This window comes from Corvus brachyrhynchos, unplaced genomic scaffold (genome assembly GCF_000691975.1).
Source record: "Corvus brachyrhynchos isolate BGI_N302 unplaced genomic scaffold, ASM69197v1 scaffold435, whole genome shotgun sequence".
Lineage (NCBI taxonomy): Eukaryota > Metazoa > Chordata > Aves > Passeriformes > Corvidae > Corvus > Corvus brachyrhynchos.
Window position 1 is genome coordinate 319,745 of NW_008237895.1, and position 27,117 is coordinate 346,861.

Below are 27,117 nucleotides of genomic sequence, written 5' to 3' on the forward strand. Positions count from 1 at the left end.
CTCTGGATTTATTACAAAATTTGATTGCAATAGGCCAGAACTGGAAAATTCACATCCTAGTCTTCAAGCACTACCTTTGTGGGATATGTTTGGATCTGAGACTTTTTCAGCAACTTGATGGATGCAGTCCAAGCCTGGCTTTGGAGTCCAAGTGTCCCTGGAACTGGTGACACCTGCCACCAGGACAAGTCCATCCTTCCCAAACAGTTACATGAAACTGACTATTGCTACCAAAAGGCAGTACTGCATTACTCTCAAATAAAATGAATTGGATCTAACATGTCTTAAAATCTTATTCAGCCTTCTTGACAGTGAGATTTTGGTAATCAGCAGCCTATCCAAAGGTACTGGGTGCTGCCCTGCTCACATGAGCACCTACCTTGCTGGTCTGAGAGCCCACACCTCCAGGTGGGAGTTCTGATGACCTGAGGTGCTGTAGCTCTCCCAGGAACAGGAGCACATTCAGCCAACACAGGCACGTATCACATTGTAGCTGTGACAGCACAGAACTTGACAAGGTGCAAGAGCCTCAGCTGAGGGTCCAACAGAGTCCTACATTAGCAAAATTCTAGTGATTCCTGTGTGCCCTGGAATACATCTCCATCATCACCCACAGACAATTCAGTGCAGCTCTGCTCCATCCCCACAGCTGCCATCGCATCTTCAGCCACAATGGAGACACACCCCAAAAAACAAACCTCTTACACTCAAGTGAAAAGACACGACCACCCCAAGCCCGACGTTCCCAAAGACATTGTTCAGGACATTTCAGGCAGAATGCAAATGAACAAGCCCCTGAATGAGAAGGCAGGATCCCAGCGATGCAGTGAGGGTCTCACACTGCCTGACGCAGCCCCAGGCCCCTGGCATGGCAGGGTTGTGTGGAGCAGAGCAGGAAGGGCACCAGAGGGATCAGCCATCGACATTTTGCTCCCAGAACGACACTGTGCAACAGGTATTTAGGGAAAGCAGGACCTATTGACAAAATCCTCCAGGCCTGTGAATTACACGCTGCAGGGACTCTCAGCATGGGCCCTTCTAAAAACTGCTCACATAAAATCCTGCCAGCAGGAGCAGGAAAAAGAGGAGAATCAAGACACTCCCCCCAGTGAACCACTGGATGAAATCAGTGGTATTTTCCTCACATAAAACTGATTTGAAAAGATAATCAAGCCCTAATCGAACAGGATGGTTTCACTAGAAAGGTGAGGGGTTGCAATCTCACCAAGTGATTGTCTGCATGAGACTGAACTTCTAGCCCTTTCAGCCTACAGCCAAAATCAGATGAAGCTGATTTTAAGAACACTTCAGTTTTAGCCAGCACAAGATTTTACATTTGGGTGCTATCCAGTACTTCAATTTTTCACAAGAAATCCACATTGTCAGATATAGACAAGCAACCCTGTATTTTACTATTTATTCTTCCAGCAGTGTGTCAGTCAATTTGCAGAGTTAATTTCCAAATAGGACAAAATATTTTTTTCTTCTCAATAAAAATGAGCGACTTCAGCAGAACATTCAAAGGCAAAATTCCTCTTCCCTCTCCTCTTTCTGTCCTGGCAAATGGCAGCAGAGCCAGAGCAGAATAACAAGATGCTGAATTAAGCATGCTGCCAATGGAGTGAAAAAATCCATTCTTTGACAGTAACAAAGTGATCTATCATACCTCATGCCTAAACTACAGAAGAAGACAACATCCTTTTGGTCAGTCTCAGTTATTAAAAGTATTTGCTTGGAGCCAGAAAAAGCTGGCTAAGACACTCTGGAATAGTATAAAGCATCTTACAGGAGAAATGAAATACAGTATCTCATTGTGCAACACAAAACAAAGGCTTTGACTACAGCTTTATGCATTTGCCAACTCAGTTATGTAGATGGTGATCCTGCTAACATGCAAAAAGGGCAAATATCAACTTAAAAGCCCAGAAAGAGCATCTTTTCTCTCCTCTCACTTGCAATTTTTTACCTTCTGAGGCAGGATGAATTCATATTACATGGGTATTACAAAGGCTGTGTGTACCTTCCTTGTCCTTCTCCATAGTTGTAGAAGAGAGGGCTCTGTCTTAAAGGAAGAAGTTTCACAGACTCCAGAAGTCTAGTATGAGTGAAGGGAAGTTTTTGTTACACACAACCAAGCGGTTTTAGGTCGTGCAACAGATCTCTTGCAAGAAGTTTTAAGCCCTGCACACCATCACTGAATATAGCACATGGTGTTCAGTGTAAAAAATGTAATTTTTTGTCTTCAGCCTGGGAAAACAGAGGTTCTGAAGCTTCATAGAAGCTGCAGCTTTCAGAAAATGAGAAAATTACTTTGAGTTTACATCTTGAGGGTGTTTACATACCTCTCTAATGTCTACCACTATTCCCTAAGCTCTTAAGGCCCTTAATTCAGGCAACTGATTGATGTTCACCCTCTACCTGCAAGCGGTGGGTGTCTGCAAAGAGAAGCCAGTCACATGACAGAACAATGCAGAGAAATGGTTGATTCAGAAGCACTGCAATGTTCTTGGTATTTTGCTGTTAATTAGGCAGTGGGATTGCAGCCATCTGAGTATTGCATACTGCACAAAAGTGAAACAACAACAAGCTCTAATAAACAAAGCTCTAAATAAACAAAAAGCACAAGGAAGCAGAGGAGCCATTATCAGCTAAGCTGAACAGCAAGCCCCAGTATGTGTTGGGATGAGCAGGCGACTTGGATCTAGGAAAAGAACTTAAAGAGAAAGAACAAAAGGACCTCACAACGAGTCTTTATATGCTATTCCAGTTTGATAGACACTTGTCCTGCAGCCTGAGTGAAAGCCATGAAGAGTGGACATGACTGTGCCATCAAGGATGTGACAAGAGTCCTTACGGACGCGAGCGAGGACAGCCCTGCAGGCAGGCGTTCAGACTGCAGGTGCAAACACGAGCACAGGCCAGGCCAAGGCCAGACTGAGAATGGTGCCACTTGCAAAGAGTTTGTACCTGCCAGCACAGACACAGGGCTAGGGGACAACTCTGCTACAGAAGATGAACATGCTATCAGCCTGAAAGCAGATGACACATTTAATATTTTTAAGTTGGGCATTGGTACAAAAGCCAACAGGTTTCAATTACATGAATGAAAAAGCAGTCCAAGTAGGTAAGAAAAAGGCAGTCTTTTTACAGTGTGTCTTATGCGTATCCTCCATCAAGACAGGGAAACTAAAGGCATCTCATGATCTCATGCCACTGTTGTGTGGCAGGTGAAACATATTTTGAAATAGCATGAGGACTGAAAAATGGCCTAGGAACTCTGCCATAGGAACACAGAAATTTAGTGAGAGTAGAAAATGGAGTTGAATGAGCTCAAACCATAGTAGGGGCTGCACTAGCTTATTGCTCTGGAAATTATACTAAGAGAACCAACAAAAACAAATGTCTTCAACAGATCATGACAAGGAAAAGAGACATAATTCCTTGTTGCTACAAAAAAAACAAACAAAAAAAAAACAACAAGATCAGAGAAATATTTCTCTGTATTTGTCATGCTCAGCGGGTTAAGCAGGATTCTGGCCCTTGGAAAACTGCAGAAACAAGGTCTCTGGTAACAGTAAGGTTCATCATTTGTGCGGGAGCTGAACTAAATTGGGGGACGAAGAAACACAGTTTCATAAAAAAGGGGGAAAGCAAAAGGTTTCTGAGGATCTGTGTCTGAAAGCCTAGGCTGAAAGCCATAAAGCTGATGGGATCTAGTCCCCAAACACTGTGCTACAAACAAACTATATTGAGTCTACTTTCCTATTCAATTGCATAATTTGCACACAGGACTAATAGGACAGAAGGAGCTTAATTTGTGTCACACCTTGCAACAGTCTCTTCTGGCACAAACACAGTGGAAGTAAACCTGGGAGACACTGGAAGAGGAAGGAATCAGAGCACCTGGTGGTGTGCCTACTCTGATATACCTTTCTGCAGTGAAGCAGTTCCCTTTTGACAGTCATGTCCTTGAGTGCTTGAACCCAACAGTGCAGGACACCATCAAAGCTGTTTTGGTTGTGCACAGTTTTATCAGCTGAGGACCTGGCCTTGCACTCCTGCCACTGCCGTGGTATACAAGTTACTGCTATGGAAATGCAGCAAAGCCTGAGGTTCTTAGAAAACTATAGTTCTCCTCACAGGTCTCACATCTCCTCTGACGTGCAAGTAACATGAAGGCAATTATTCTAAGGGTACACAATAGCGCTACAAAACATGGTGCATATAGAGGCCAAAGAATACAACAATTAAAAGTCTTCATATTTTCACAACCCGTAAGCTAAAATACAACTTAATTCCTGCACTATTCATATCTGTTAATAGATCACACCTGGGTAGCCTCTCAGACACTGCAGGATTTTATCTGCCAGTGCAACTTTAGTAGTGATTCTGCAAGTATAATGGCAGCAACTGAAGCTCTTCATCTCTGGTGCCAGTTCACCACACACAAACACCCTGCAAGAACATACACACTTGTTGAGATCAATACTCATTGTTTATAAGTTACTTGGCTCTGAGTATGCCAGCTCTTGGAAAGGTCCTGGTGAGCCTGGAATCTGTAAATATTTTTTTTATTGATGCTGATGATACGGATGAGCTAAATTACAGAAGCTGGAATTGCTTTTAACATTATTCAAGGGGAATGTTTCCAAAGAGCCCACTGTTACAAAAGCCAACAGTAATTTACATCTCTTCCAAAACATTTGCCATTTCAGACAACTCCAAGCTGCCTCTGTCTAAAGTGCAACAGTTTCTTTTAAGAGAAAAGAACCTGTGTTCAGTATTGAGCAACCTCTGGAGATCCCAAATGTGCTCAGCACCTTGTAAGGTCAAGAGCTAAGCAGGCTTTTTTTTGGTACATTTGGAAATTAACAGCAAGACCGAAGAACTAAACTTCTGCCCAGACTTCATTTAGTGTATGTTTGCACTAAAAGCCACACTAAATCCATCAACAAAACTATTTCTTTCTTTACTGCACCCTCTTTTTTGAATGGTAGAAGCTCCGCAGAGGCCCAGCCATGAAACAAGTGCTCTGTCTGGGTACTGTACAAACATGGGACACTGAGGTGATTCCCAGCTAAAAGAGCCATTTTGTACACACCTCCAAGAAGAATCAAAACAGAGATCATCATAAGCAAACAGGTGATCATAAATTCTGGTCCTCAGCAGTCACACACTCCTGAGTTTAGGGGAAAGTGTCATGAGTAGGTGCTGGATTACAAGGGGTTTCAAACCTTTATGGAACAAGTAAAGGCCTATATTTTGTACCTAAATTCACATAATTTAAATCAGTATCATCCGTAAGAGATTTAATTCTCCACGCTGCTCTGGAAAAACTTCAAGTATAAATATACATTTCAGCAACAGGAATCACCTCATACTTAGAAAAAGCCACCATTTGTAACAGTATGAAAAAATAAGCATTCCTAAAATTTCCTGATTTTACATATTCTCAAGAGTTGACAATAATAATCTCTTATTCAGACATAATCCATTACTCCCCAGATTACAACTGTTCTTATCAATAGTGCATGGTACCTGTTTGCTGGAACATGCCAACCTGATCATGATAATTTATTTAATGTGTAAGGTCTGAGCTGCTCAAGAATATATTTATCAAAGTGAGACTTACTTAAAAACAAAGGCAATTTTTCTTACCTGCTACACTGTTCCCTCCAGTGCTATTCCTATTCCATGAGTATTGTGAAATTGCTTCTTCTACAGCCAGCACAGCTCACCAATCACCTTGTTGAAAAGTATGCCACGGACATTGCCACAATCTCTAAAGTCACACCTCACAATCTTTCATTTATGAACAATGCCAGCCTTTCCCCTGGGCCAAAGTTTTGTGGGCTTCCATTTATTGGTTAAGTTTTATTCCCATCCCCTTTCTGAAAGCCCTCAAAGGCATACCTTCAAAATACAGTGGGGTGAAGAGATCTGCCTGTTCAGGTCTCAGGACAGAAAATAATACCTCCTGATCACAGCCCAAAAGGATGGTCTCATGCTTGGTTGCCATACTGGACAGCAGCAGCAGTACAAGTGACTTCCAGCAGGGCTGGTTTCAGAGGGCCTGTGAAAGCAGTCACATGTAGGGCAATATTTGAAAAGTTGAGAGACATATTGACAAAGCTACTTAGAACACAATTAAGCACATTGAGTGATATTCTTTCTAGGAATATTCCTCTGACTCTATTTATATTCATAAAATTGCCATTGGTGCCTTTGATCTAAAAAACCTCTTATCTGTAGCCAATCTAACAGTGTGACTTCTGGTTTATCTCCACCCCCTTTACATTCCCATGCAAAGGGAGTGGGATTCCCCTTGTGCTCAGAGGGGAACTGGGTGAGACCCAGGGTAATTCAGTGTCTGAGAACACCCAGCCCACGACATCCCTGCAGAGCCAGCAAGTGCCATGGCTCTGAGAAAGGGTGTTTAACCCAAGGGATGTGACCTGCCACAGTCATTCGGTGTCTTGCAGAGACTGTGGCTCCCATTCAAAGCATGACAATCTCTATCCCAAAACTGATTCAGCCCAAAGAAAGGAAGAGTTGTTACAACCACCCAAATGGTGCCAGGATTGCACAGTAGGCGTCAACAAATGCTTTATTATGATTATTTTATTTCTATGGCTCAACAGTTCCCACTGTGGGAATACATGGGGACCCACTCTGATTTCACCCACACTACCAAGAGTCAAAGAAGCAAAATGTCAGTGCAACATAAACTGGGATAACTGATAACTGTACTAACACAATAATAATTTATACCCAGGTAGCATGTCAAAGGTCCAGCCAAGACTGAAGCTCTGTCAGCTTGGCATGATACAATCATTAGGGACAATCCTTGTCCAGGCATGCTTACAAACCAAACAGACAAAACAGGCTATGTGTAATAGGGAAAACAAAACCACAAAGGAATTAAATGTCTGGCCAAGGGTTACACCAGCCAGTCAATGGCAAAGACAGAAATAGAATCCAAGTTTCTTAGTCTACTACTTGTGGCAATGGGAACTATGTGGCCCATCAAGAGCCTGATTAGTTCACAGTATTTGGCAAGACCTACTAAAAGTCCTTCATTAATATTTAGAGACATCATTTGTTCTCTGCTCTATTTTGCTTTCCTTCTTTTTCCTCAAAATAGAAACTTTTTCTTTGGAGGAAACTGGAAGGAGCTCCTTTGTATGAATGGGGGAAGGAATGACTGCTATGGGATGCAGCAGATGGATAAATAACTCCCCCCAAAGCAATAAAGAAAAACTTCTTTATTGCAAAATATTATTCCTCTCAATGTTCATAATTGTAACTGTCAGTTACCAAAATTAGAATGGAAGCTACTGTATTTTTAATTGCATACTGAAAGCATGTAGAGCTAAACAGTGCCTATTAGTCCACTCAAACAGATGTTATCTAAGTCAATACATAGTTTTGAAAATAACAGTCCATACTTAGATGCCAAATTTCTTTTTTTAGGCACTTGATTTCCAGGTGGTGGCTTAGGGTAGGGAGGACCATGGATAATGAGCATCGATTTGCCAGCTGAACATTAGACTCCTAGGTTAGACCCCACCCACATCCATGTAACTTCCATTAGGGACCCAGATGTGGGACTTTGAAAAGCACTCACCTTCCATTTAAGTCTTTCTCTCTTCCCACTGGGCTTCCATAACTTGAGGCTGCAGATCAGCACTGAGCTCTTCCACAATCACACCTGAAAGGGATCACCAAATGACACAGAAGCAACAAAAGAAGCTCTATATCCACTACCTGAGAACATGTCAAATCTCACAGTATTGCTTTCAAGTATTACACGTTATCACAATTACTATCTAACAAGTATTTCCTTTATTTACAGTTAATTTCTTGAATAAATCCAGTTGCATTATATAGGAATTGAAAAATCAGCCCCCTTTCCTCTATATTCTATTAGGTATGTTTAAAAAAACTTCTACATCTTCTGGTTGCCAGTCATTTACGGTAAATGAGATTTGAATTCCAGACTCTGGAGTGCAGCCATTTAGGATATGCAGCTTTGCAAAATTTTCCACAATGAAATCTCCAATGATTTGAAGGTACTTCACTTTACCCTAAAGCAATTTATTAGTGCAAAACCCTCTAAACTACTGACATATCTGGTCAAATTAAAGCATGATAAATCTGATGATCGGATTATAGTCATTATGTTGTGGTGAGAAATGCATTTGGAGAAGCTGGTGTTTTTCATATCAGCAGCGTTCCTTACAGTCCAAAAATGAAATTACAAATGCTTTCAAGAGAAAGGAGGTGCCAGCTCAATGCACAGCTTTTGTGCAGTACAGGGTTGAGATTTGGAGTAGCATTAGTTGTTTTTGTGGAAAAAACCCAATAAGAAATACAAATGAGATATCTTGGAAAAGTACTAACAGAACATGATTTGCAGAATTGGGTCCTTTTACACTGAAAGTGTGTTACTTCTACAGCTGTATCTTTATAAACCTCCATGAAGGAATATCACATTCTACCTTTTGTAGACAGGAGTCCAGAAATGCAGTTAGTCTGTGAAAATTGAGATATCTGAGATTTGGGCAGCCAACAGCTTTCCGCTACCCAAAACAAAAAGTTACACCTGCCAGATGATGCAAGGAATTCAAGCTACTTCAAATTGGCTGAGCCACAGTAACTGCCTGGGTATATTCACCAGCCTACTGCAAGTTAAAATCAGTTTAACTTAGCCTACTATTAAAGGGGGTTATCCAAAATGTATTCTGTTGCCTTTGCTGCTACTACTTAATAACATACAGAAATAAATATCGTAACTTGGAAGATGTATGGTATCTTGTCAATCTGCAGAACCTAAATTTGTTTTTTAGTTCAATTTCTGATCTTGTGTTTATATATAGGTGTCACATATTAACAACAAGTTGATAGAAGTCCCTAGTTACAAACTCTCTGGAATTTTGTTTGAAATCCAAATACAGAAATGCAAACAGATTCTATTGTAGCTTCAGCTCATATCTGATGTTTATCAAGTCTTGTATTTCCCACAGAGCTGAAAGCAAATCCCTTATTACTTGAAAGAACTTAAATACGCTTCACTTTCTCAGAAGCTATTTTCTGTCACTACTTCTGACAGTGCTGCCTCTGCTGGCTAATGCATTCTGTGATGGATCTTTAGAGAAGATTGCTTATTTTATTTTTTCAGGGGTTTCACTCACAAAGAAACATCCTTGTGTCTTTCAGAGACAAGGCTGTTCTGATTTACCCCTAAATACCTTTGCATCTGCAACAAAACCACGTCTTTTTTAGTGCAGAACTCAGGACTGCAGTAGGTGCAGTGTAGGATGTGCCTGCAGGGAACACATGAATCTACCAGCCTCGGTGCTTTTTGATGCCCATGTTCTCATGCTATCAGAGGCTCAAAAGGAGACAGTAGCTGAAAATTGAACCTTCAGATCGGCATTGCTCTCAATTCTCAACACAGCAGGGTAGGAGTTTCACAGGGTTTGTTTTATAGACAATGTGGCCATACACACTTGAAATTTGGTGGTGTTTTCCATATCTTTCATAAGTCACAAGCTATGAAACGACTTTCTACCCTTCTGGCAGACCCATTTATACAAATTTCTGCCAGTCCACTCAGGGCTGCGTTGACTTACTCTACAGCCAAGTGCTGTCTTCAAGGACTTCCCAGCGGGAGAAGAAAGGTGGAGACATTATTAGATATGTCTCAGAAGTTTCACCTTCTCTCTGTCTGTTCTTTAGTGAAGTATGTCAGGCCCTACGTGTTAGGACCTTTTCCATGTCTCTCAGAGCTGGATTCTGCATGTGACAGGCAAAGGAAAATTAGATGAAATATCACTGAAATCAACAGCATATCAAGGTAAGAAAATCAAAATTAAATCTTACTGTGCAAGAGCACATTTCTGCACATGAAGCCTAAGATGAATGGCTGTTTGGAATTAAAGATACCCTTTTGTGGGCCAGCCTCGGTACATGGCCACAGAGAGGTGGTGTGGCATTCTTCTTGCTAGTACAGTTGCTGTGGTACAGCAACTCATCCCAAAGTCAGCATCAACATTGCCAAGATACTTCCAGACCCTGAATCAAAATGTTAAATCCTAAAACCTTGGGAAAGAAGTCTCAAGTCATAGCCACAGCCGAAATCTCAGAAATAAACCCTTGATTTAAAAGGAACATAGAACAAAGCACTGCACATTCAGGCACTTTTGGTATCCCACTAACCTAACAACCCACTGTAATGGGGTTAACCAATGCTTAGACAAATTCCACGGTTCTTCAGCTCAACTAATCTCTTCTGAAACCAGAAGGAATTGTTGTTTAATGCCCATCCAGTATCCCTGCTGTCTGAGGGAAAAGAAAGAGCAAAGTTTCCTCAGAACAGAAGACAACTATAAAAAAAATTACACCAGATTATCTGAGGGACCCCCAGTCTTTAGGCAGATCTTCAAAAAAATGCTAGAAGTCACTTACCCTAACTAGATTTGCTTTTTTTCCTGGTATCTGCAGACCATTTTGAGCAGGGAAGAAAATAATTACTCCTCTCCAGATTATCAGACTTGTCCAGATAAGACAAATATTTTGTGTGATGCCCTATTGCAGAACTCAGCCATGCTATAATTAGCAGCAGTGAAGAATCAACTCCACAGCTGTCAGCACATCCATCTCTACTTTCCAAAGGGGTTTGTGATATGACTTGGAAAAATATGGACACGTAGGAATTCTGGGAAAGTTATTTCAATTCAATGGGAAATATTCCTCTAATAAGAATACCACAGTTCAGACATTTGTAATACTTAGCTGTAGCAGGCCCAGTTTATAGCATCTAAGTATTAATTCTCAAAAAAAAAAAAAAAAAAAAAAAAAAAAAATCCATTGTTGCTTTAAAAGTTTTGCTCTATCTTTTACTGATGCTTTAACACACTTTTGACTGAACACAATCACTGACTTTTTTTAAAAAAAGTACTTTGAAAACTACACTGGAAGTAATATTTGCAAATACTATTTCAATGACTTCCCAAGGCAAGGAATTTCTTATTAGTGAACCTGAAGCCACTGGCTGGCTGGTGTGAAAGCAGAGAGTGGGGAAACTCTGAACTCTTTCTGTGCTAAGACAGTGCAGTGGCTGGTACACAACAGGGGACCACTGAACCAGGGCTTGGGTCTGATTCTTCTGAGCCTTGGGCATCATGCTCTCATTTTACCTGGGCAGTGTGGATGTGTTTCTCACAAGAACGACTCCTAACCTGCTTTGCCCAAGCAGATTGCAATGGAAATACAAGAGCAGTGGTACATCTAAAGCAAGGGTTGAACTGAAAGTAGGGAGCACCACAGCTCTACTGTCAGATATCACTGCAGCTTCACTGGCGTTGTTATGGAAATTCAGCTACACCCCATGTGAGAGCAAAGAAAAAGAGGGAAACAGGCTTTGTTACAAGGTCACACTTTTCCTGTGAAGGCCCCTTCCAGTAAACAGGATCTGTAAGTCTATACTATTTTATACATTACCGAGGTAAATAATCTTGAAAAATTTAAAGGAATATTTCTGTCCACTGATATCTTGATTGTTGTACTCAAAAATGTAAGCTTGTCAATCCCTGATTTCTGTAAGAGTAATTTCCAAGAAATATGTTTTGCCTCAAGCAACAGAGGCTCCAGATACACTTCTGGTTTAAAAGCAAATAATATGAAGCATCTAAAGCAACTTTCAACTATAACTGTTGCACTTTCTTCCATTGACACAAGCAGGAGTTCTGCCATTGACTAAAATCTCCAGCTTGATACAATTTTAGGCAGTAAATGATGTATAGTATTTTTTTAAGTCAAGGATAGCATTTTGGTCAGGGGTAGTAGAAATCTCTGAGCACAGTGGACACAAGAACATTATCACTATTCATGTCCAGCACATGAGATATCCTGATACAGTTTTGTGAGCATGGGTATTTGCTTTAAATATCTTTAATAAGGTCTGACTCAAATCTATTCAACTCCTAAGGAAAATCCCAGTGAGCATCATTTGGGTTTTACCTAAGACAGACAAAGGAGAAAGAAAGAAAACCTAGAACTGTCAGCATTTCTACATGTTCTAGCTCACTATAATTTTTAAAACTTAATATAAAATGCTGATAAATATTCAGAATGTTGCCTGAACTCTTCTAGAACAGAGAAATACTAGTATGAATTGAAGTTTTACTATTCAAGGGATATTTCAAGGGATAGAGTGAGTCATCCAGGCTGCAATAACCAGATGTGGGCCAACTGGCTGAGACTGGTCCACAAAGCCAATGTAGAGTGTTAAATCTTACCCAGAATTATATTAAGTGATGGATAGAGCATTACTGGACTGAGCTGTTCTCACTGGTAAGAAAGAAAGTTAAACCTGTGGATTGGTTTAAATTCCAGGTGTCGCTTCTTTGTTGTTAGAGCAGTTGCTGTCCTCTGAGAAATAATCTGCTCCTAAAATGTGTGATTCTGTGTTACCAGGAGAACACCACAGGTGTGCATGGTACTGTACAGGCAAGCATGAGAAACTGACTGTGGCAGAGAAGGCTGTGGTTTAAATTAGATATTAAACAGAATATTGGGAGCATGCAATAGTGAAAAAAGCAGGAAGAAGGGTTACATTTCATCAATGACGGGGCAGGCAACTAGACTGGGTTTTGTACTGGATCTCACTGCACATCATTCTTCTTAACCTTACTTATTCTTCTGTGAAACTACAGAGGTAGTCTCTGATTCACACAGCCTGTGACTGCAGTGAGACAGACTCAACACACAGGTACCATGGGTGTGGGATAGATACCAGTGAGGGGTGCACTGAGGGCTCTCAGATTTTTACACGGAAACATTTGTGTGCAGAGTACAAGTGTGCCATATCCAAGCCTTGAGGCTCCTGCAGCATGTACACTTCTGTGCTGCCAGTGCTAAGTGCCCTGAAAAGATAAATGCTCAATGCCTGTGATCCCTGCAGTTATCCTTATGAGCTGGATTTCCAGTTTGGCTCAGCTTCTTGCAGTCCCAAAGAAAATGTGGCAAACAAGCAGTTAAGGACATTCAACTTTAGACCAAAATCCCCAGCTCCACACTGCCTGAATCAGAGCTTTTTCCAATCTTATAAAGTTTAATCATTCATTTCATTCAGGCCTTGACAGTGTGTTAGGGAAGTTACAAGACCAAGTAAAGGAAAAGAAAAAATAAGAGCAGAATAACACCTGTCTTTGCAGCTGGTCACCAGGCAGACCTTTAATGTGCTGCCTGCTGGGAAACAGGGATGGTCTCATGTTACACTGAGGCTTCAGCAAAGGATGGAGTTTGCAGAAAGGAATCCTGCAACTAAGGATGTGAGGCTTGGGCTTTAGCCAAAAACAATGGAGAGCATCATTAAATGAAAAGTTCCATAAGTTCAAATGCATTCAATCTCTGAACAACACACAGCTTTGTGATTTGAAAGAATTTTAAAAAGAAATTTAAATCATCACTGAAGAACTACCAGTTGTTTCTAATTTTGAAGAACAATCAGTATTTTACCCTTAACTACCACCAAATGCTTCCCAGAGTGACCATAGTCACCCATAAACAGACTGAATGTCTTCATTTAGGAAGAGCAGACCAACCCTGATAAAAGCCAATATGGTGCTTTGAAAATTGCTTTACTGCCTGAAGCAGAATTTCATCTTTCATAGGCTACATCAACCCTAATAAGTGGCACCAGTTTTGCTTTAAGTCACATCCTTAGAAGCTCATTGACTACAATTGAGAAGTCATTGAAGAAGAGTGATTCCACAAGATTAGTAGAAAAATATACATAATGGTATTAAAGTAGACATTTAGAGAGTATAATCTTAAGAATAGAAATGCTGCAACAAAAAGCAGTAGAATAAAATAAAATTTAAAAAATAGTAGTTGGACTAAAAATCCTAGAGCAGTGAAATCTGCATAGTTCTCCTTCTGAGGTGAAACAGTGGAAAAGTGAGGACAGGACTGCAAAATACCTAACAAAAAATGATCAAAGCACTACATAACCAGGGACTAAAACACATATTAGAAGCCAAAATGCCTTTTTTCCCCATACTCTCAATAATACTTGACTGCTAGAAAGTATTAACAGGTGCTTAAGGAGCAGATCAGTAGTGACCTGCATTTTCAGCAGTGACCTCTAATTTCAGTTTCATAGCACGAGACAAAGAAGAATCTCTTTTTCTGAGGGATCTAAAATATCTTGAACTCTTCCTAATTTTGGTAGGAAATGTGAGGACAGTAATCTCCCTTGATGAGGAAGTGAGAAGGGCGTATATTGCCTGTAAAATGTTGCTGAGAAATGAACTCCTAGAATTACAATTTCACAATTTTGGGAACATAACATTAAGGATTGAAGAAAGATATTTAAATGCTACAATATTTGAAAATTAACTCCTTGAATGAAGGAGAGTTTGAAAAAATAGTAAATATTTTAAGATCATACACAGATACAGTTTATACTGTATGTTCAAGTGAGGGATGGGGTTCACCTTAACAAGGGGTTTTGATTTGGAGGTTTTTTTATCTTCTGGCAGACAATAACAAACCTTTGGAAAACAAAAAATCCATAAATTGCATTTCAGCTCTTTGTTCTTAGGTTCATTACTAGAGATTTAATGACCTAAGATTCCTTTAATCTCTAATTTTATGATTCTATTAAACAAATTATAAATAAAAATTTCCTCTAGACATACAGAGGGAGGAAAAAATCACCAAAATATTGGAAAAGGATCCAGGTTTTCAGTCAGTTGAAACATCCCTAACTGGCTGGCATGTTTTGCTGCACTTATTACAGTGAATGCTGCCATCTGTTTCTTACTTCAAAAGAAATAGTCAAAACGATTAGCAAGCCAACAGAGAAGAAAGTCTTATCATGCATATAGAATATTTTAAAAAGCATAGTGTCCACTGGATCCCTATGGATAGAATATTTCTAGCCTTGACATGATGATTACTGGTAGAATAATATTCAACCATCTTCCATTTGTAATAATGGGACAAATAGAAATGAGATAATTTTGACTCCAGGTCTTCCATTTTCCACTTTAGGATTTGCCTTTTAAGAACCGTGGTGAGGGTGTTTGTGGTGAGCCAGGCTGTGCTCTGGATCACAGGTTGGTGGCCGAAGATAATTACAAGTTTGCCAATGTAAAACATTATCTTTAACAGCCCAAAGAGAAGTCTACAAACAACAAGGAAAGAGCATGAAGGAAAGCACACAGAATGTTAGGGTAAAGAAAAAGACACACAAGAGACAGAACACCCTTCCACTAGACAGCTAATGTATCATCAACAATGCCATCATCACAGCTGATCAAATATGCATCACACAAGCTATTTTCCTAATTGTTGAGCATCATAATGAATTGCTGATATTTCTGCACTTCGCCATTTAATTTCATCAACTGCTACTTAACCTCATGACTGCAAAATTCACGCTTGCAAAACCAGTAATGTTTTTATAGACCCCTTGCCTATACATTAATGTTGAACATTAATGTTCACTTCCTTGACTGCTTGCGGATTATTCAATCCATTACTGGTATGCTGTAAAGGCAAACTTCCATATCAACCTTCATGGCCACAATCTGAAAAGCTAGGGAAAGGGAACTGTAGCAAACAAGGTGTGCAATAAACCATGGTAGCTGCTACAGTCGAGAAGTGACAATAGTGTAAGTATGAAATACAGGAGAGGATTTCACTCCCATGAAGCCTGTAATGTATGTTTCAATGCAGTGGAGAGTAGCAAGATTCATAACTTCTCTCCAGCCTGCTCTTTTCCTATCTAACCAAAGGAATCCAAATCGGGATCTGTCTGAGATTAGGAGAAATAAGAGCTTTCTACTCTCTGTGTTTCCCACTGCTACAAGAAACAAAAATAATTTGCCACAAAACTGGTCTCGTGTAATCCATTTTTTTGCTTTGCTTCACAAAGGACTTTATTAATTCACGTTTATGCTTTGCTTTTTCTTCATAGATCAATAACAGTACCAATAGTATTTCCTGGTTTTACAGCTGCCTGAGTAACAGAAGCATGAGACACACAGGCCAGGGCTGAGGCACACCCACCAGTGACCCCTTCCTTCACTCCTATCTGTAGGCCATAGAAAGAAACAGGCAATTTTAGAAGGAAATATAAGCCAACATATTTTTTTTCCACAGAATGTCCAGGCTGTAGAGGCACCTGCTCTGTATTCAGAGATTAATACAGCAAGCAGGCAAATCAAACAGAAGACGACAGGGGTAGATGGCAATATATGTGGGGAAAAAAACCCCAAAACAACAAACAAACCACAAAACCCACGAGATGATTAACAAGTCATCCATAACCATTTGCTATCAGCACCTGTGGACCAACCACAAACCATAAAGAAGAAAGAACATACAAGCTTCAGACCAGATCAATAACCCTGTCTCAGCTTACAAATGTGACTGGTGACTGGAATTTGTGTTTTTCATTCACTTTCTTAGAAAAAAATTACAAAAAAAAAAAAAAAGGAAGGTATCTCCACACAGAGTGTAGGAAACAGGAGAATGGCCGTGAGCTGATGTGATAGCTGCTGGCTCTTGCAAACTTGAAAGGAAAACGTGAGAAAGTGCAAGAACAGCAGGACTTACATCACACAGGCAGAAGAGCTGTCTGTGCTATCACACTGGAGGGTTCTACTGTAGCCAGGGATTCAGCACAGTTCTCAGGCAGATGGACCTTTGGAAATGCAGATAAGTTCAGAAGAGACACTTGAGCTTCTAAAAAGGATGTAAAAAAGTAGGGGAATTCAATAAACTCCTCTGTGAGCATTGGCGACTAGTACACAGGCTTGATTTGTTTTAGGTAACTGTGCGCTAGGATGTTTCTTAACCTAAAAAACAAAACAAAACAAAACAAACAAACAAAAAAAAAAAACTATAGCTTGGACAGAGATATCTTTTTCTTCTAGAAGTGCTATCATTCTCCTGCCATCTTCTGCCAAGAGGGAACATTTAACTGTTATCAATAGGCAAATCTGAAGTTGGACAGAGCTGCCTAAATCCACTTGTCACAAATATGTCTACTGTGTTACCAGGACTGTTTTTTGATAACTGAATTGGAAACTAGCCTATTCATTCTGTATAATAAACAGCAAGTGCTGGAGGGTATTTAACATGCAAAGGCTACACACCACAGATTGCCATGCTCACTACATGACAGCCACTGAGGAAACTCGTTGGACACAGACTCCACATTCCTCATGGAAGGGAAGAAATGTCATTTAAGGTAATGTGTACAACTGGTCAAATCAGTGCTGACAAATACATTTGCTGACAACTTCAGCCCTTTTTCCAATTACCAGCTGTTTGCAAACAGACTACTGCTGTGTTTGTTATTGTAATTGTAGGACAAACAATTGAAATGCCTGAGCCAAAGCTCCAAACTCTCATTGACTTCACTGGGCTATGGGAAAGGGCTGGAGATGAACAAACCTCATGCAAAGAATTTAGTCATTCACATCATATCAATTTTTTTCTTCCAGACTACATACATGAAATCTTTCAATTAATAATTTAATAGCAAATAATTTTTACATCTGAATGAATAACCATACTCACATGAGACTAAAAAATTGTGAGGAGCAGTCATCATCCAAATGTTTGTGGCAGTACAAACATCCATGAGTGGTTGATACCAAAAGGCTGCAGTAAGCCTGGGACAAGCCATGGCAGCACTTACAAGCATAGTAGTAGTCCATTCATGAAGTTACTGATAGATCATTAGTCTGAAGCAAGAGTAGTCTCAGAACCAACTGCCCTGCAAGCTGATACACTCACTCAAGGCTGAAATCACCAACTAATCTGTCCTTCCCATGAATAAAGAGGAAATCAAACACTGGGATTAAACATGTAGCTGCTTCATTTTTCAGGACCTGGAATTATATAGCCTGCCTCTACAGGGAGAAGTTGTTGTCTTTATAATTCAGCCCCGTTTGTCTGTTATGGTGAACAATAGTAATAACATATCTGTTCCAAAGTACTCTAGGAAAAATTCTTCAGAGGATTTGCCATTCAATAGTGAGATTATGACACACTTACCTTTACAGAATAACATCCTCTTTTCCTAATCCAACTGGCTTTTAATAGATTTATTGGAAGACTCATGAGACATGTCAGATACAGTAGAATATCATAACCTGATCCTTAGCTTCTTCTAAGTATGTTAAGCAGTATGGATCCTACTTGTGCCTCTCAACTGAACATATCAAAAAGTTTATCCTTTATATTCAAGCCTGTTTTCATATATTCTCTTTCTTTCCTCTTCATAGAGTAATTTTTGTCCACCTTGGCCTTCAGCTATCAAATAGTGGATGCTAAGCCTAGATTCTTATAACCAAGTCATCATGGAGCAATCAATCTTTTTAATGGGGCACAGAACAACATAAACTACAGACTGTACGTTGCAGAATTGCCACCTACCAGTGCTACATGCATGTGGAAATTTTGGACAATGTCTCTTTTTTTCCCCTGAAATTACTTCTCATGGAACATGCCCAGTGCAGATCAGATATCCCAATTATCTGAATGTTGTCTTGAATTGAAATCCTTTTTCAAGAAACACCCCCTCAAAGGCACTTTAACAACCAAGAAATTAATGAATGATTGGTTGAAGCTCTGAGCAACAAGATGACAGCTTGTGGCACATTACAAAAATGTTTTCCATCTCTTGATTGCCTTATTTATTTTTGAAGTATTAAATTATAATGTTTACTACAAGGAGTATATAAACACAATAAAACCTGCCATCTTTTAACATAATAAAGAAGCTCAAACCATATATATGTGCCCTGTGATTCACAATAATTTGTTCCTTCTTGATACTATATCTTGATAGCAGCAGTTAATGAACGTGGAGAAGATAACATTGGTTTGAGTGTCCAGTGTGACACACAAACATTGCTGTAAATGATCCTAAAAGCTCATGGAAAAGGGAACTGGCAAATATAACATAGGGTATGATGAGCTGAGCCAAGAATGTGAGTTTGGACTGTTTCCATTGCGGTTTTCACTTCAGAGTAATTTGTATGATTTGGAAAGCCAGCAATATAACTCTGTGTATGGATGGGTTATTTGAGGTAACAGCTATGTTTTAAGGATGGGGTATTTTTATAGCCATGGACCAAAATGAGGTCACATGCTACAGCTACCTAGAGGTAGGAAGACAGAGAATCCACTGTTTTTAATTTCTCACATTATCTTGTACCGTACAGAGACATGTATTTTACTGTTCTTAAAATACATAGCTATTAATATGCTAATGGCACCATGAGCAAAACAGCACAGCCTAATAAAACATCTTTTTAGCAGAAATATTAACTTTTCACATTCTTAAAGGCCAGCTTTCACATTAAATTCCTCAAGAAATGCAGTGAAGTAGAAGCATAAGAGTGTAATATTTGAAACTTTTAAATTGTACTGGATTTTAATGCATTCCAACTCCATGTGATAGCCCAGCCTGTCTGTTTAGTGCTAGATTTTCTGTGATAAATCTTGAGCTAATTTTTAGAAAATTGCTGAATTTGTTAAGCTGCTAAAAGTTAAAAGTTACTGTTTGTACATAAAAACACAGCAATAGTGGGCTCAACAGAGTACATAAAGATGGGACTACCATAATTTAACATATTTGGATGTGAACAATATTTTCTCTAGCACAGGCATGTAAAAGATGAAAGAATTTCAAATTTGAAAAAACCCTTTGAAATCAGCCACAAATTAAAGTTTTATAGTGGGGCCTTTTAAAGACTTTGGTTCAGATCCCCCTCTGTAGTGAAGTTTCAATAGAGAAAGTGAAAATACCTAATTTACAGCAATAAAAAAATTATAAAATCAATATAATCTAGACACTAAGCTCTCATTTTACTCCCCACTGCTCACAAAGAGTAAAACGCTACCAAGATTTCTACAGGACCAATCTAACATCAGTTCTAGAAATTATCTTCACTTACAGAGTGAGTTAGAGAATATTCATAGGGTCCGTGTCTTGAGACATCCTGATGTTCTTGGCCAGAATCCAGGTGAATAAAAATAACAAAAAGTTAGAAATTAAGGAAAATTAGAAGAATTACTGAACAGTAGTAACTAAATAAAAAACACTGGCATTTAATAAACAAGGGGTCTTACTTTTTTCTCACTTCTTTTTTTCAAAAAGGTTGAAATGGTATATTTGATTGTTGCTTATAAAAATCTTCTAATTTGTTGGCATAATCTAAGTGAGAACTTCAACCATCTTCTGACTCATTCCAATTTATGAAAGTTCAGAGATATGGAAAAAGGTCCTGAAGCACACAGCCCCTCCACAAAAGAAATCCCTAGCATGGATGTTAGGCTTCTCTCGCACCCCTTCTCCTTACAAGCCCACCCATCACAGAACTCCTGGGTGGGAGAAATAGTTTATTGAGGGCTGGTGGGACACTGGACTATAACACCATACAGATCTGAGTACAGTGTTGTCCCCCATGGGAGCATCCCAGGCTGCTATATTGCAGATCCCAGAGCTAACTGAGATAGCACAAGAAGAAAATCAGTTAAAGAATGAGTTGAAGATTAGAACGTGAACACACCAATAAACACAGTGTCATCTCCCTGCATCTGGCAATGGGATGCCAACCTTGGGCTGTGCCTCTGGTCAAGCATGGGCCTGAATCCTACCATGGCATCCCAAATCTGTGATACTGCTGCAGAAGCAGTGGCTGCTTTGGCTAAAGCTTGATCATCTGTCTGCATTGCATGGATATCCTCTCCAGAGTATTCCTTTATAACACTTCACTCCTAAGATAAGACACTAGATACTGATGACCATCAGGCAATTTCCCCTTGTTTCCTTTTATTTCTCACACATTTACTATTCATTAGTACTTTTCTCAAGTACTCAAACCTATTTTTGCTCATATTCCACAGGTGCTCAGTTATCTTTCATGTGCTGTACTGGTTCTCCAAGACTGCCTCTCCTTTTTTTCCATATCCATTGACGGGGACTAAATGGGTTCTGGTCTAGACAAAGACATGTAGTTACGGTGACAGGACACTTTTATTATCAGACACTTAGTAAAGCTTGTTAGAGGTTTTGTGAAGAGAAGACAATCTGATTTTTACATGGGCAAGTCAAAGTCTTCTGGGGATTAAAGGGATTATGTTTTTCTGGAGGATGTTCAATGCAACTGCCACAGCTTTTGCTAGATGAAGATTTTACCACATTCTTGATCTGGACTGCTTAACTGACACTTAAAACCAACACAAGCTTGGTGTCCTTTTAGAAAAATTATTGAAATTGGTTTTTATAGTGAGAGAAAGCATTTGGCCAACACAAAAGTCAGCTGACAAATTTTCTGCCCATGGAGTGTTATCTAAAATAAGAAAAAGCAACACTGAGAGAGAAAGGCCAGAGTGTGCACTGTGCCGGGCACAGCAGCTTCCTTTATCCCTCTTGTCATGTAGCAGTGCCACATCGTCAGCAGTCAGCACAGGAGGCAAATCAAAGTCCTTGTAATCCTGTTAGGAGGCTCTTGATATCACCTGAGACAAGGGGAAATGAGATTTGTGGATAATCTCAGCTCATTTTAGCTGCAAATGCCTACAAGGAAAATGTGACTGTAACCAGCCACATTTTACACACACAAAAGTCCCCTTGTTTCTTGCTCTTTTCTGAAATAACGTAACTCAGGCAAGTAGAAATACAGTGGTGGTTTCTAGTTCACTGGATTTTTTACAAGTGCAATAGTACAAATAAATCCAGTTTTTCCCCCTGACTGACCCCACTGCTGGGCTGTGCAGAGGTGTGCTACGAAACCAGAAAAACCACAATTCTGCTGTGATTAGACACCTTTGGGATGTCAAAATGTAGCAACATATTTGCACTTTGGCTGTTTGCCCGAAAGGTTTACACCAGTGGTTATAATAAACCTTTCATTTGCAAAGCTGGTGCAGGAGCAACCGGAAAATAAACTGAAACTGTCCAGAAATGGGCAGGACCTTGAAACCTGTGAAGCAACAAAAGAGGAGATGCTGCTTTCTCTTCATTTTATTTCCCCATGGATTCAACAAATAAGAAGAAAAAAGCACAGGCTGTCAAACCTGAACAGAAGAGCCGGTTCAGTAGGCAAGCTCTGATCTTCAGTATGTTCACTGCAAGTTCTGTTTTTTAAGGAAAGTTTCCTTGTTCTTACATAACCTTCGACAGTTCGCTACAGCAGGGTAAGTGAGGGAACAAGATTAACAGATACGAGATATTTTTACTGCTTCACCCAAAGATTCACAGAATTTTCTGGGAATTTTAACACTTTTTCAAAACAATGTGTGATTCTTCATGTTGCTATCAGTGCTAGGAGAGACTTCTACATAGCCTCCAAGTGATTTGTACTGAGCAGTCTAAGAAAATTATTTAACATCCTTCTTCAAACTAATAAATTTGCTAAATTTATTTTTGATAGGAACCAAAATTCTGTAATTAAATACCTATGCAAAAGTCACAGCATTATCAGAGTGGAAATCATTAGGCTGCTATTCCTACCAATTGTTGTGTGTTACCATGAACTTAGACATGACAAATGCTTTGAGTTAACTTACAGGAAATAGATTTGTGTAAATTAGCACAGATCGTGTGATCAAGGAGCAAGATCAGTGAAGTATAATACATGTAAGTCAATATCTACCCAAAAATATGACATCTATTTTTCTAAGTGCAGTAACTTGGCTTCATTTACTGTATTGCTTCCTACTTCCCTCCTTTTACTAAGCATGTATGTTAAAAAAGACTGGTGTAAACAAAGCACATAACATAATTTTAAATGAACTTCCATTACAATGCTGTTCCACCAGTAGGATTTGTTTGCCTCCCTACCATGAAGATCCACCACTGTTTTTGCCAGCAAGTCCTCCAAACAATCACTGACTTCAGGTCACAAAAGGTCCACCACAGACGCAAAAACCAGAACCACTTCCTCACACTCTGCAGCTCCACCAAAGTAGAAGCTGAAGGTATGATCACATCTCAACACTCAGAGGAAGCACCAGCTGTGCAAACACATGGCCCAGCCTGCGATAAAATCCTTTTTCCTTTCTACAACAGCTGCAACAAAGTCAGGGCTCCTTGGATACAGAAAATCACTCTAATTTCTCCAGTGGCAGAACACCAGTGAACAGCCCCATAACACAGAGCACCCTGGGCTATTAGTTAGCCTGGGATTCAAGAACATCAGCATTTCAAAGTCTCATGCCATGCAACAGGCACCAAAATCAGATCTTCAGCCACACCTCCCTAACTTCACAAATGGCACCAAAGATCTGAGACTTTCCTGCTCAGTGCTGAAACCTCGAGCAGAGCTTTGCATCCACCCAGGCCAGCATAGCTCTGCATGGGAGTGCTCTCTGCAGATGATAATAGCAAAGCTCACGCGTGAGTCTGCCAGCAATGCTCCCCCATCCTGTGTTCAAGACCAGAGCCTCTGCTCCCACTACCTTCACAAAGGTAAGGGCATTTATACAGGCAGCTGAATCTGAGGGAAGAAGGGCAAGATGACCTTGAAGATGGGTTTTGGACTAGGAAGAACTTTGCCTTGGAGTCAGGACCCTACTGTAAATAACATGTGAGTCCCAGATTTCTTCTGCTTTCTTTGCCAATTTTCTAAGCATGCTGTTTTATTTTTTATTCTTCTGTCATGCATAACATTAAATTGTCTCCTTTGAGCACATCTTTTGAGACATGGGCTTGATTTTTGAAGGGGGCATGCTCAGCACTTTGCAGGACAATCAGGGAAAGGATTTAGACATAAACCAAATGGACATACCCCCAACCACCAAAAACTTGAACATTTTAACCACAAAAGGAGTCACCATATATAAATGTAAAAAATCTTACTACACAAAGTCCTTGTTTCAAAATATAGCTGATAACACAGCATTAAGCAAATTTACCAATAAATCTCAGGATAACCATTCTGGTACCAAAGAAACAAGACAAAACAACCTCTACAGCCTACTAAAACACATGGCCTGATATTTGAGAGCAAATCAAGACTTTTTAGCTACTGAGAAATGAGATGTGCAATCTTGGAGCCAAACTGATCCCTGGCGAACAGTAAAAAGATAATAATGTCCATATTTACTAAGTAATCTATTGCTATTTACCCCAGAAATTATGGCACACAAAAAAATTACACAAAAAAACCCAGACTGGGAAATCTTGGTGTGTGCCCTTCTGTTGTTCTTCCAGGAATATAATGGAAACTGACACCATGAATGAAAATATTAGGGCTTTTTTATGTTGTTATTGGAAAAAAATACAGGAAAAACAATTATAAAAAGAAAATAAGTTAAACCCCATCCATTTATCCTTTTCAATTTTCCTCTTACTGTCAATATTTCCAGAATCTCTGGAGTTAAACAAAGAGAAGGAGAGGTTGCTTTCTAGGGGAATTAAAAACAGGAAAGGAAGGGGAAGTAATCTGACAAAAAAAGGATGATGTATCTTTATCTTTCTTCAGTTAAAATATCTCTTTTTCTACTAATGCCTCATAATAGTCTCCACCAGGTCTGTTCTAGTCTCAGCATACACCTAATTTCCATTAGCAATAATTGACATGTGCTGACATAAAAAGAGAAATACACTTTACTTTGTTAAATCTTAGAACTGGACAACAGATTTAAATGAAGAGAACTTGGAGAGGCTTGGAGACAAGTGAAGCAGTGCATAACAAGTCAATAAAGGATAAAGAATTCTTAACATACTTGAAAAGATTTCACACCAGCAGTAGAAGGCCTAAGTAAACCATGCAAATGAATAGGACTAGAAAATCTTTATATAACAATCCATGGAGTAAATAGGGAAAATTGCATATCATATTCAATTATTGTATTAAAAAGAAGCAAATTAAAATTGCCTAGAAAACTTTAAAATATTTACTAGATAACTTATTCTCATGAAGGCTAGGGAAATAAAATGTTGCAATTATCAGGCAAAAATAATGGTCAAAATCACATATTTTTCAGCCTTCAGTTCATGTCCTACACAGTTTTTAGCCAGTCGTCTACATTCTTTCTTTCCCAATTTGGTCCTCTGCATTGTAACAGCAATTTTCTCAGAAATATATTTCAATGTACAGTCAGATACATCAACATTAGCAAAAATCTTTAGGTCTATGGAAAGATAATAAATAAATGCAGATAACGATGAGTGGGAAACAACAATTAGTCAGCTGCATCCCTGTATACTGTGGCTTTTTCCATGAAAAACATCTTGACCTACAGAGCCATCAGCTTCCATGGAAATATGAAAAGTTAAATTAACTGGGGATGTGTTCCACAGATTTTGAAGAGGTGATCACAGAGCCTTTCTTTACAGCTCAGGTCTCCTTAATTTTTAGCCATTTTTAACTGATTCCCTGCATGAGTCCCAGGAACAACAAATATTCTATAATACGGCGTAGAGATGCACAGTTTTCACCTCACTTTTAGTGAGCTAAGATCTTTACCTCATATCAGAGCAGAACCCTCAACATTTGCAACAGATAAAGATACCCTCAAAGCAGCAGTAGCTGCTGAATATTTTCTATCAGGATTCTTTGAGACCTATAACCACAGGACAAGTTTGTGGCACTGACCAAAAGGTTTTGATAAAACCAATGTGTTGAGCTTTAGTAACATTTAGAGTTTCACACCACAATTGATTAAACCAAGTGTTCCTCTGAGTACATTTTCATAAAGACTAGGAATTAGAAACTGAATTCAGATCAACCGAGACTTTTGAGCTTTCACAAAGCTCTTCCTAAGCAGATTGCGCAAAAGAGTTACAACATCAAATTCTTTATCTGAAACATTTTTCATGTCTTTTTTCTGTTCAATCCTCAAACAAAAGTATTTAGTTTGGGTCAATCAAAACATTTGCACTTCAGGTTTGAAAGCATGGGGGGTTCAGTATTGTTTTTAACTGCTGTTAGCTTCAATTTCAAAGCCAACAGTGGTTCAAAACACTACACAGAGACTTGCTTTTTTGTAAACTTTTTTCAGTTTTCCAAAAGTTCACCCATTGTTGAAAAAAACAGGATGGCTTTGCCTTTCCTCTGAAAACTGTTAAGCCAAGAAATGTCCATTAAATCAGATTAAGGACAGTCAGAACTTTCACACAGAACATCTTAAAAATATTATAAATACTATAAAACACCAAGCAAAATATTGATAGATCTTTTTCTACATCATTACAACCCTCTTCCCTTCATATCCATTTAAGATAGTAGAAGCGGGCCACAGATTGCAATGACAATCCCAATGACAAGCTGTACACAAGACTTAGCTGCTTTTGTTTTAAGACCAAGTCTTTTATAAGACCCCTGTGCACACACTGCTCCTTCACCTTTTCCTGGAAGCAGTCAGATTTAGGACTAAAAAGGTAATGAGCCAGACAATAGTACTCTCAAGTATTAAGGATGTACCTTTTCATAAGTCTAAAAATTCAGTTCAAGTTTCAGAACCTAATATATTCTACTCATCTACTACCTCATCCTGAAAGCACCTAATTTTCTTGTGAACACTAACTGCCTTGCAGTTTTGACATGGCTGAAACTGTGTTCCTTTCTTATTTATCTGTATCACCACTTTTGACTTAAGAGTCCATATGCTCAGACAGGATCCAAATGACAAATAGAAAACTGTTCTGCAAGAGAACCAAAAATATCATCTTTCCCCATCCTACAGACATGTCAAGACAAGGCTCTACTCACAGGACTTTCAGTTGTTCCAGGGCAGGGTGCTCCCAGGCCTTCCTCCTGGAACTTGGTGACACCAAGTGTTCAATCCACCCCATGTGAACTATCAGCAGGAATATACAGCTTACCATAAAATATTTTAGCTGCAACCCCCTTTTTGTAACAAGTTCAGCACATTTTCTCAACACAAAATGGCAAACACAAGTAAATCCTAAGACTGTTCTTGATTCTAGATACAGGATTGGCATGGGCTCAAAACCTAGGTTATATTATGTTTAAATGGAGGAAGCAAGGAGTCATAATTAGTCTGTATTGTATGCTAAGGAGTGAATGCTTTATGCAGACTGTGTTCTCTTATCAAAAGGCACTCCTGTGACAA

The 27,117-nt window shown here is 39.3% G+C and overlaps 1 long non-coding RNA gene across 1 annotated transcript in view; it reads right to left on the reverse strand.

The window, feature by feature from the left end:
• The window catches only part of LOC108446385, a 254,649-nt gene that overhangs the window by 42,722 nt on the left and 184,810 nt on the right, over nt 1-27,117 (reverse strand). The window contains exons 9-10 of the long non-coding RNA XR_001861558.1: nt 7,628-7,711; nt 5,914-6,073 (exon numbers count right to left, since the gene is read on the reverse strand). This is a non-coding gene — a long non-coding RNA (uncharacterized LOC108446385). The remainder of the gene's footprint in view (nt 1-5,913; nt 6,074-7,627; nt 7,712-27,117) is intronic.